Source organism: Platalea leucorodia (genome assembly GCF_965183815.1).
Source record: "Platalea leucorodia genome assembly, chromosome: 12".
NCBI classification, from domain to species: Eukaryota; Metazoa; Chordata; class Aves; order Pelecaniformes; family Threskiornithidae; genus Platalea; species Platalea leucorodia.
The window spans coordinates 16,083,657-16,096,039 of record NC_138834.1 but is presented as its reverse complement, the minus strand read 5'-3'; positions in this window follow the sequence as shown (position 1 = coordinate 16,096,039).

Genomic DNA, 12,383 nt, shown 5'->3' with positions numbered 1-12,383 from the left:
TTTTAAAAACAGACCCATTATCGACCCGTTATTGAATATAACATTAAGTAAAATGCCCCGTGGTACCTAGCAGGTTACGATGCAGTTGTCCTTTTAAAAACAGAAAAATTTAAAGAAGGTGAGAGAATTTGAACCCCTTCTGCCATTTGTGAGGCTGTGAGTGCTGCAGCAGGACTGAACTGCTGAGAAAAATCACCATTCAGAACAGGTTGTTTTTGTTACTTTTAACCATTAAACTTGCTGTCAGGTTTTTAATTCTCTATTATTATTATTTTAGGACCTGTTGTAGTGAATTGCTACTGAAAAGCCAGTCTAAGGCGATACGCAGAGCACTCTTAAAGCAGCAGTCACATTAGGGTTAGTATTAATTTTTTTTTTTAGATGTACCATAATTAATAACTTGGCTAGTTAATTGTTTTAAGTCTATGAAAGAAATAGTTTTATGGGGAAGAAAAAAAAAAAAAAAAAGGAAGGAAAAATACCATTGCAGTCTGGTTGACTGGTGCTCATTTTTCATGTGGGGACCTAGGGTATAAACACGATCAGCTATCGGGTTAACACTATGTACCACTGACTTGTTTAGTGTGAATAAACCCAGGGGTTCACAGAGTGATTTTGGTTTAATTGGATTGGACTCTATTAAAGAAGTTAGTATGTTACTTTGCATCCCCTTGTTTTGTCTGGTTTTTGACCAATACAGCCACCTGTCCAAAAGGTGTGCAAATGAGAACCAGTAAATAAGACACGAGTCCCTCTCTACACTGTACCGTATTCTCAGTGACCTGGGCTTTTTGGCTACAGTCGTGCTCTCCTGATCTGCCTCTAGTCAGGTTTGCAAAAGCCAGTCCTACTCCTTTCTTTTCCAAAGAAGAAAGTTTCTACTAGAAGAGATGGGAATTGCAAACAGCGTGTCTGTGAAAAGGAATTGATTACAAAATGCAAAGAAGCTGGGCTCTAGGCTGTTGGAGGTTCCATTTAATCTGAAAATACCACTTGTGCAGAAATAATGTCCTTTCTTGGCCCTCCCTCTCCTCCCATGTAACTTGTCAAGGTCTTTATGTACCAAATCCAGGTATAAATGTTGTTTAATTAACACAGGGTTAGGAGTTAGGAATTCTCTGAGTTATAATTATGGTTCTGCTGTTGATGCTCAGGGTCCCATAGGACAGGTCACTGAATTTATTCCTTAATTTCCCATCTGTGAAAAGTTTTCTCACAATTGTGAGGGTTAATGAGCAAAGGTTTAAGCAGTGATTTGGTAAACTAAGTTGCTGTGTGTACTGAATGTTTCTGGAAAGGCCACTCTGAAGAGCCCAAGTCCCACACCAAACTTGCCTTCTATGAAACCGTAACTGTCTCCATCGTTAATACAGTGCTGGAGCAGGATAGAGCACCTCAGACCAGGACCGACGGCCTCTGCAGGAGATGCGTCTGTATTAAATGCAACCGTAGCCACAAACTGCTCTTGCGCCACGACTTGCGTTACCCAGGTGCTCCTAATCCAATCCCTGCAGCTGATGCGTAACTGAAATAAGACACGTTCCTGTTTTGGTTTTATGTTAGAAGTATAGAGCCTTTTGTAAGTATATGGAATTTTGGAATGACGTTCTAAATTCTACAGACTTAGAAGGCCCAGCTTCTTTCTTGTAAGAAGCTACTTTTTTGTACTTGCTCTCGAGTATTATAAACCAAGGATGAATAATCAATGGCTTTCTCTTTATAGCACCAGCACTTTCTAAATTGAGAGCATGTTGAAGTGGACTTGATGTTTGCTATTAATCTGTGTTGGGAGACTGAAGGACATGTTCTCCATTCATCTTCCCCCAGAATCCCTGGAATAGGTATGAGTCTTATTTAAAAGGGAAAAAAAAAACCAAACCACCTTCAAACTAGAGCTTCACGGAATTGCTGTTGCTGTACTGGTAAGCTTAGTTGACAAGTCGAAACAGGACGTTTGGGAAACATAACAAAACATTTTAAAATACCTTACAAATCTAGACCATGACGAGACAACCTTGTAAGCTGCCAAGCAAGTCACGATAGAGCAGGCTTTCCAGTCAGCATAACAATTCATTGGGATTAGCAAATGCAACTGCAGTCACTCTGATTTGCTAATAGCTCGTATTTAAGCCATCAGGAAAATTTCTGTTGAATTGAGGCTGTACTCTGAAAGATGGAAAACTTTTGTGTCCCCGATGCTCTTATATGCACTCAAAGAGGGTGTGTGGTCATAAAATTCAGCTCCAAAAGCCAAGGCCAGAATATAGGATATTTTCACCCTACATTTAGCTCCACTGACTTTGGTGTTACTAGTGGGTTGAATTTTGGCCATGTGTATCAGAATTTAATTTTGAACACTACAGAATTTGACCTGATGAAACAAATGAAAAAGCCTTGAACTAAAAAGGAAGCCTTCTAAAACACTAACTGTGCATTTTGCTTGTCAAAGAAAATGCTTACTAAGTTGTCATGAATACACTGAATGAAAGCGACTTACTTCTCAGTCTAGTGGGCAGGGAAACAATTAGGCAGGAAGCGGGCAATCCTGAAATGACAGTTCTAGATCACCCGCATGTAAATGGGCGAGATTGGCACCAACACCAGAGACTGGTGCAGCCTAGCGCCAGCAGTAGGTTGGGCAGATCTTTAGCAGTGGTGTGTTTTCAGTGCTTTTTGCTTCTTTGCAGGCATATTCCGTTCTGGATAGTAATTTAATCGACGTGCAGATTCTTTATATTCTGTACTTTGGGAAATGTCTGCTTCTCATAGAACAGAAGACAGAGGTAAACAGAAAACTCAGCCTCATAAGTTCAGAGGGAAATACTTAACATGCCCTGAGCTGGAAGCTCACTTAACTTGTTTCTGTTGCATTTTTAATTGGCATATCAGCGTATAGATGCCAGTTCTCATTTTGGGCCAGCCCTCCTTCCCTTGTCATCTTTGGTGGGACTGCAGTCCAGTGTTTGAGGCAGTGCGCTTCTCTGCCGAGAAGTGAACTTCAGTTCATACAAATTTTGATAATCAGAGTTGTAGTATTTCTTTGTATTATAGGGAGTCCTTAAACCCCTCAACTGAGGCTCAGACCCTTCATCATTAGATATGATGAAAACATCTTCAACCATTTATAATCTAAACATTAAAGATAGACAAGAAAGGAATAGATGCTTATAGATGAATGAGTGAAATAAAGATGAAGGACTAAAAACCGCTTGCATGCATGCTTAAGTGTTGTGTTGAATGTAGGGGCACAGACTTATCATCAGGCTGCTTTTGTTGCCTGAAGTAATTTATCTTTATGTACTGTTAATCCGCAACAAATGCAAGGTAAAGCAATGTGGTGTGAATTTATTCCATACCAAGTTAAATTAAGTGACATTACCTTGCATTTGTCATGTGCTAGATGTGTGCAAACAGACTTACTGGTGTGGCTCACCTGATGCATGGCAACGTGGTGTGTGTGAGCTCTCGATCTTAAGTGATTTGCCCATGGTGACGTGGGAAATTGATAGCAGAACCAGAAATTGAACACAGATTTTCCTTCTCTCAATCCAGTGCCTTAACTGTAGTAGGGCAAAGTATTATATGTGGGGGGGATGATTGTTTTGTTTGGTTTTTAAAGCCTAGAACTATAAGATGGTGTGGAGTTGGTCTTCCTACCAGTCTTTTGAATAATTGCAAATGCCCAGTCACAATTTTAGACCTGTTTGAGTGCCAGTGACTTAGGGAATATTTGTTATTTCCCACGTATTCCCTGAAATTATTGTTCCTCCCTCAACTGCTGTCAGCAGTAAGGAATGACTTGAATAGAAGAGCTGTGTAACGGAATGTCTATCTAACTCAACTAATTGAATTGATAGTATGAAAGCTAACCTAGATTTTGTAGGCTCTGTTGTAACTTTAGTGTCTTGTTTTTTCCCTGAATCTTTGTTCCTAGAAATCAATATCTGAACTTATGTCTTGAGTCTGGAGTGGGGTACCACTTTCAGCTTTAATTTTTTTTAAGGTGCTTGCTTGAGGAAGTAGATGCCAAAGTAAACTTCAAAGGAACTCCAGACTTCAGTGTTGGAAGAATGAATGGAGAGCAAGAGCTCTCTTTGGGTTTCATGAGAGAGAAATGGACAAAGTAAAAAACAGCTACCAAAATTTTAAGTAATGAAACAGCAAAGGCTTTTCTTTATCACCCACAAAAAAAAAATCAGATATTTTCAATTGTTCCGCGTGGCAGAAACTCTGAGAGCAAGTGCCAAACAAAACCATGGAATGTCTTGGCTTTTTCAGCATTATGAATATACCTTTTGAATACCATTATGAATATTTTAATGTAAATTAAGCCAGCTTTGTACTGTTCACCTTTTGCCTGGGCACAGTACCTGAGTTTTAACTGAATAGAATGTAAGCTCACAGACAATCTCTGAGCTTATGCTCTCAGTTCCACCCCGAGAGACAAAACGAATGAGCAAAGAGGGAAAAAAACCCAATAGGAAAACTTAAAGGGAAAAACAGATTCTGGAAGATTCCCATGTCTCCTGAGAGAGTCCCGTTTTTTATCCTGAACATCCTTTTCAAAAGAAGATCCTTCAGCTGTTGTGAATGAGCCTTTGGGAACAGATCTGGCTTCCAGCCCGATCTGCTGCTCCGCGTCCCTGTAGGAAGGCTGTGTGTTCTGGAGCCCCGAGCCTGGGACCCGGAGGGAGGCCGTGCTCCTGGGCTGCAGCCCGAGGCCACGTTTGCTGTTGCAGTCAGCAGCAGCAGCTTTGGCGCAAGGTCTTCCCGCCTGCTCCGCGACACCTTCACCCTCCGCACGTTCCTCTGCCAGTGTGGTACCTACTTAGATGGGTACAGCTCTGCAAATAACTCTGTTAGCTATAAAACAAACTATTTGGCTAAAAAGAAAAAAAAAAAAAAACAAAAAAACAAACCACCTTGAAAATAGTTATGTGACATAACTGCAGAGTGGTGCAGAACAGGAGCAGGAAGCCTGGCTGTGAGGGGTTGTGGTGACGGCTGGAATGGTTAAAGCATGTTAGTGAAAACCCACAGTTGTTTGCTCTGTGGTAGCGGATAATGACTGGCTGTTTGTAAGGAATTAACACCTTGTGTCACCTCTAGCCTCTTCCTGTGTTTGGTTCCCATCTATAAAATGAGATGATAACCCTTGGGTAAGAATGTTTCAAGATGTGATTGATGTGCCCAATCGTGCTGCACAATTGTGCTGCTGAACTCTGCTACAAACATTGGGCCTCACTGACTTCAGGAGTAATGCAAAGTTAAACATTCGGCCACATTTTTCCTGAAAGGTGAAATATTTAAATTAATTTAAAGACTGCCTGGCACTATTGATCTGCTCTCAGGGTTTATGTGAATGAAGCTTTTCCTGGGTGGCCTCTCTACTTGTACTGCAGTTTTGGAGACCTGGAAGTGCTCTGAGCTGAGGTGTGCTGAAGGCAGGAGGTAACTGGTGTCTCACTGATGTTCCAGTGAGTCCCTCCCAGCTCTTGGGTTCCATATGGACCATGGGGTCACTTCATACAGCCACTGGCAGCCATAAATGCTCTTGAGCTTCCTGCAGTCACATAGTGAGCTTGGGTAAGTGCTTTTATCATAAATCAGTCTCATGCTTGCTAACAGCTTTTTGGCTGCTGTGTCTACAAACTGGTGCCTTCTCCAGGCAATTTTACCATGCCCTCTGCAAAGTTGTCAGACTGACTGCTGGCTCTTAAATAATCAACCAAGCCTTGCTCTTGGGCTCAGAATTTCTCTTCAGTACTGTTGTAATCTGAAAGTTTGCTGCAATTAGTGCAAATACACAGTGTAAGAGAGAAAATTAAAAGGCTGTTCTCAGATGTCCTGTAGAGCGAACAACTGAAACATGAGTGTGGGATGAGCCAGGAAAACTGGCATTTTTCCCTGGCTGCACACCGTATGGAAGAGACAGTGCCTTGGAAGGGAAGGAGCAGAAAAGTTTGCCATTGGCTCTGATGAATCCCAATCCTGCTTCTACTGAAGTTGTTGGGAATCCTCCCATTGTCTTCAGTGTGAGCAAGAAAGGATCTTAGGTGAGGATGGATGACTCTTTCCCTACTTGAATGAAGTCTCTTGCCTATTTATGGGCCTGCTTCTATTGAAACCGAGCCTGTTTTAGCCTTTTTGGGTTCTTAGGGACCTGTTTGTATAAAGCAACTTACCTACCTATCTTTTTTTTTTTTCTATTGTGTGTATTTTTTGTATGTTCTGTTGGAAGGTGAAGCCTCTGTAGAAGGGGATACAAAAACTGATTTTTAAATAGTAATAAACCAAAAGAGAATTAAACTCTGCAGGCTGCATGCATTCATTTCCTGGAGACGGAGAGCAGAGACCATGAGTGCACAGAGACAGCCTGTATTTCTCGTATCTCAAAATCTTTCTCTTTTCAGAGACAGTTCCTGCCTGCGCCTATCTCCACAGCTCTATATGAACACCCATAGTGTCATGGGCAGGTTGCACACTGTGTATCAGGATGACCTTATTTTGACTAGAAAATAATCCTTTCTCTGGCGCTGTGCGATGAAATTTCTTACATTCTTTTAGCATAAGTGGATGGAGTAACAAGTATCTACGTGAAATTCGGTATTGTCCTCGCTGAATTGCCTGGAAGGCAGCGAAAATAAAAACGAGACAGGATATATAAATATATTTTTGCAATGCTTCTGGCCTGCCTACCTCAGGTACCAGGTCATTAGTCAAATGCAGTGTGTTCTAACTCAACACCATTATATTCTAAAGAAATAAGTGAAGTATGAGGTGTAACTTTACTAAGCCTTTGTTCCTTCCCGGTCTTTTTGCCTCCTTGCGGTGTTACGGGTTTGAGCCCTGCCTTTCTAAAAGAATGGCAAACTCAAGACCAAAACAGCAACAGAGGTTTGCCCTATTCTGTAAAGATACTTAAGGAACAGAGTCTTTGCTTTTGTAAATAGATGTTAAAAAGTCCACATGCATATGTAAGAGTCATGAAAAAGGCCCACTCTGCATGCCCACGGCACGTGTGCAACCCAGAGAGAAAATAGAGAGGTTTGCCTTTCTGCGCAGGAAAGAAAGGGCAACTTCCCAAAACGGAGAACTCCTCCCACAGCCTTCAGGCAAACACCTGTGGAGAGAGGTCTTTCACGGTACCCAGGTGCCAATGGTTTTATCTGCTTTCAGGTCAGCTAAGAAAATAAAATCCAGAGGTGAGAGCTCTGCATTGTAAATGTCTGCAAATCCTGGCTTTTATGAGGAAACACTAGTAGCTCTACTGAAAGGTTTGGTCTCTGCTTCTCTGCTCATGTATTGAATTGCAAAGAGACCCATTACCAAATGGGTCTCTGCTCGTAAGCTGATGACTCCAATCCTAGTCCCAAACCCCTAGATAGATAAGAAAATACACGCTTGGGGTTTTTTATGTGTACAAGTTCATAACCTTATTGCCTTTCTGTTGGCATGGGATATGGGTCACTTGCTTACAATGAGTGGTTGTGCTATTGAGACGTGGTGTATTTTCCGCAGGAACTGGAAGCTTTGCGTATTTAAGTGCAACTCTGTGACCTCGTGCTTTCCACAGTGGAGTCAAACTCTTGCTTTGATAATACCCCATGATTACTGAAGTTTAAACAGGAGAGTTTGGGGCTATCACTTCTATTTGACTGTGAAATCGTCTTCCATGGTGAGTGAAAGATTGGCAGAAGGATATTTAATAGTCCCATCCAATTCACTGGAAGTTAATTTGGACAGATATCAGAACAGAAATCTTTATTCCCTTTGACTCAAATCTCCAGATGTTTTGGTGCTGCCTTTTTCATGCTTCTCACGTGCAGATAAACCATTATTTTTAGATCAGCATTTTCTAACAAGAATGAATGTTGGTTTATCTGACTGCTTAGCTTTGCTAGTTACTGCTGTGCACAACAGTGAATTAGGAAACAAGAAAGCTACAAAGGTACTGTTACACCTTAAACAAACAAACAACACAACACATTCTGTTTTTTTCTTCCTGCATTAACGCTTATTTGCGCTTTTCATCTAAGTCAGTACTACACATGTAGAACTTGAGAGCATCTTAAGACCTTCCATGCATATCCCTCTTCGTGATTCCTTCCCCTTGAATGCCATTTCATAAGGTGTGTATTGCATGTCTGAAGCTTTCAAAGCACTTTGCAGACATTGAATCCTTTCTGCCCCTGTGACATAAGGAGTATTAACATGGGACACTGAGGCAGAAGCTTGCCTAAGATCAAACAACAAATCGGTAAAAGAATTTAGAGTAAGGCCCCCATTCTTGACTCAAAGACTTATGTGCTCTCTGAGTAGATCACAGTGTCCTTCAGAATAACTTCCCTTCCTCCACCCTTAAAAATGCATGCTCTGTTTTTTGTCAATAGCAGCCTGTGTCCATAGGAAGAAAAAAAAAAAAAAACAACAGTGCAAGGGGGGGCTGAAACATGTTCAGACAGCTGCACCTTACTCCTAGCAATATTGCCACAGTTGTATGGTATCTTGCTAGGAGACATGCCCAGTGGGCAGCAGGTAAAAGCAGCGTCTGTGATCCAGATCCTGATTCCCGAATGCTCCAGCAGGCAAAGAGCTAAGGGCCAGGATCCAAGCGAGTCCTTTCAGCAGCCACAACTGACCAGTGTGAACACAAATGTCTATGGGCGGTTGGGCCCATCAAATCCGCTGAGGGAACTGTGGAAAGGCGCTGGGCAGCTTGTGACGAAAAGGATAGAGAAGTGTTGCTGTTAGAGAGGACTCGGTGTGTGAAATTTCTTAAGTCAGTGATTGCTGAGAGTATTTAGTGCTAATCTCTTAATGCTAGGAAAGCGTAGCTGCAGTGCTTCTCCCCCAGGAAAGAATAGGACCCAGATTGCCCTCCTGAGGCCTCTGCCCCTTTATTGCAGCCCGCACAGAAAGCTCATCTGAGAAGGCACGTTGAGTTAGTAGAGCAAACTCTCTGAACCAGTCTGAACCAGTTCAAATATCACATATGGTTGTTTTGCTTCTGCAGACTTCCTTGTTAGTCCTTGGAGGCTGTGGCTGGCATTTACTTAGCAATAGCTCATGCTGTCAGATGGCAGGGGGAGGGGAAGCCTCTCCTTGAACATGTCAGCAGGGGCATGCAACAGTGCAATCAGATAGTTCTCCCTGTCGCTCCACGCCGACTCCTTTGTAGTGACTGTCCCTGCCTTCATTTTTGGTTATACTGGGCTCACTTTCGTAAACTCAACATCTGACCCTTTTGTTGCAGCCCTGATGCTTTTTTCTTCTGTTCAGATTGTTTCTAGGTTAGGAATAAAACGTATTTGTTTCTGACTCCTGTATCATTGCTTACAGAAGGCTTTTTACAGGTGAGACCCACAGTTATTTTCATAATCCAGAGGCAACAAAGGAGTAAAAAAACCTGCTTTTGTTGGAGTTGCAAGTACTTGATAGTGTTTAGCAGCATTTGATGCTTACAGTTTTTTAAGCTTTAAGCACAGATTGCTCTAATATCCTGTTCATGGTGATTGAGGCCTCAGAGCATACTGTCTTCATTCTCGGGCATCGCAGTTTATGAAGGAAGCAGAAAAATGGGAGAAGTGGTGACCTGGAATGAAAAAAGGTTTAGAAAAACTAGTTTTGAGGAAAAATCAGAAGAATTATTTTGTTTGCCAAGAAAGGGGAAGTTATGGGAACATGACATATGCTCTGTTACAAGGAGGGCAATGGTCAGCTTTTTCCATTTTAAGCAATCCATATTAATTTGGCTAGGAAAGAATACTTAGATTAGAAAATTGATTTTGCTTACTCACCCCGGTATCTTATTTAGTAAGATTAAGTCATAAAGCGTGTTAGTTCTTTCGTAGGAGGTTAAATGAACTTTTGCCCGGGAAGATCTGAAGGTACTTGGCTGTGGCCAGAGAAGGAGGGTGGGTTTGATGACTTCTTGCGGAGCGCTTCCAGAGCGATCCATCTGTGGTTGCCTCCCTTTGCACAGCATGCTCTGCTGTATGTTAGCTTCCTTGTATTTTTCTTCTTTAAGAAAACTCTCCATACACTTTGAATTTTTCCACAGGCGAAAAAAAGTAGAACAAACAAACAAGAAAGAGCAGTTGACAGACAGGAGAGAGAAAAAGCAGACATTGTTCATTCTGGAACCTGTAAACAGCAGCAAGGTACCAGCTCACAGCTGGAACTGGTTCACACTGACTTTAGGAAGGATGCTTGATGTCCCTCGTTCCAAGAAATAGCGTATGTATTCTCCTGTGAAGTGTTTGTGGCTGTGTGGATGTGTTGTGGTACGTGTATGTGTATATACCTACAGCCTTATACATGTAAACTACGTGAGGGTGCAGTTGCAGAGCTATTAGCTTACTTGTAGTTTGGGTAGTTACTTTAAAATCAAGTCCTAGGAAGTAATGTCAGGTTTAATCTCTAAAAGTGTAGCAAGAAGAGCAAACCCATTCCCAAACAGCAGAAAGAGCAATTGAGTCTGCCTTTGACAGCTGCCACCTGGCATCCTATTAAACTTAACTCTGTGAAACTGCCAGCATAAATCTTCCCTCATCCTGGAGAAAGCTAGAGATGAAAGAGAAAAAATTATGCTTAGAAGTCAGTCGCGGAGAAGACTTTGATCTTTACGAGTAATACGAAGGTTTTTGCATTTCTCCCAGATTCCCCATTGTCCTTCTGTGGACTAGAAACTCAAATTGTTTGCTGGAACTTGGCTGGGTGTAATGAGAAGTGCAAATTTGTCTTGTTACATAACAGGAGGGAGAGCTGGGAAGGTCTGAGGTTTGTTTCCAGAGAGATTACTGCCCAGCCTGCCGCTCTTGGATCAGGATGCACAGGAGGAGGTGCTTTCTGTGCAAGATGGCATGGAAGCGTTCGTTAGTCTCATGAAATGAGCTAAAAGCAATTAATTGTACAGGTTGGCAGCCCTCTGCGAACCCTTTTGGACAGACTGTGCCTCTGGATGCATGTGTGGCCCTGCAGTTTCTGACTGAATGGAATTTGTCCCATAAAATCTCTTACGAAGAGCTATTACAAACAGAAGGCCTGATTCAAGAGCCCTTATTAAAAATTCTTGCTCACTCCAGTTAGCTTGCCTTCACAGAGAGTAACTGGAGAGCACGAGGAATGCGGTAACCGAGTGTCTGCGGAGACAATGAGCATAACGCCATAAAGCAGACATCTTAGCTGGTGATGTCGGTCAGGACTGACACACACCGCTGGGTTTTTTTTCCTTTACAACCTGGCTGCAGTTTTTTTAATCTGACATTATTAAACTAGATTTACTGTAGTGTTAAACCATATTGTTAAAGCATGAATCACAAGTGCTAAGGCTTATGGCTTCGTGTTCAGCGGTAGCGCTGCTTAATTGACCTGTTTTCCTCATTACCCCTCTGTCACACTAGTACATCTGGGGTTTTGTGGCTCCCTTGTGGGCTGGATGCAGCAGGCGGCCTGGCTGTAAAGGGTTAAAGCGTGCGTGAGCCAGTAAAAAAGGGCAGAAGTTGGGTTGGATCAGCACCTTGAGCCTGCTTGTCACTCAGGTACCTGTAGCAGCCTGACAGAGAGCACTGCCAGGATGGAAGCGTCTGGGCGTGGAAGGGCAGGACAGTGCTCCGGCCAGCACTGCCCCGAAAAGTCCTTCCTCGCACCCAGAATGCAGCAGGCAGCTTCCTGGCATAGAAATACTTTTTGTGTGTTCAATGGTTTCCACGTGATGTCAAAGCACTTTAAAAGAAGGGAGCTTCCCTGTCCTGGGAAGGAAGGTTTGGTTGTACCTCGTGCACAGAAAGGAAGGGAAAGCGCAAAGCGGTGAAGCAGGCAGAGCGGCTAAGGTCAGGAGGAACTCTGTGGGAAAGCCAGAAATAGTGCCTTGTGCTGCAGGCCTGTGCCTTGGCTACAGACCCATCCGTTGGCCCGGCCGCCTCGGGGAGCTCGGGGTGGGACAGGACCAAGCGTTCAGCTGCTCGCTTCTCGCTGGTGTAGAACAGAAGCATCGCGGATGACGCCAGATGCCTGCGTACAGTCGCTGGCATCGCGGCGTCCGAATAACTCTGCCTGTCGGGAAACAGAAGTGGCTATTGTAAGCCATCTGAAATGGCTGCAGAGAGGCTTTATCACGGTGGCTGGACGTATGCAATGTCATTACTCTAAAGCATTTTCAGGCTGTTTACCTTTTTTTTTCTATAAGCAGGCACAGCTCTTAGAGTACGTGGAGTCAAAGGAAAGCAACTGATGAGCAGAGGCGAGAATGTAAACCTTTAATGTGGAGGTGCACAGCTTCCGAGGTAGCGCGTACGCCCCGGCACGGTCTCTACAGAGCTAAGGGAGCCCAGAGGGAGAGTCAGGGCAGGAGAATTCAGTCCTTGCGGTAGCTCTCCAGG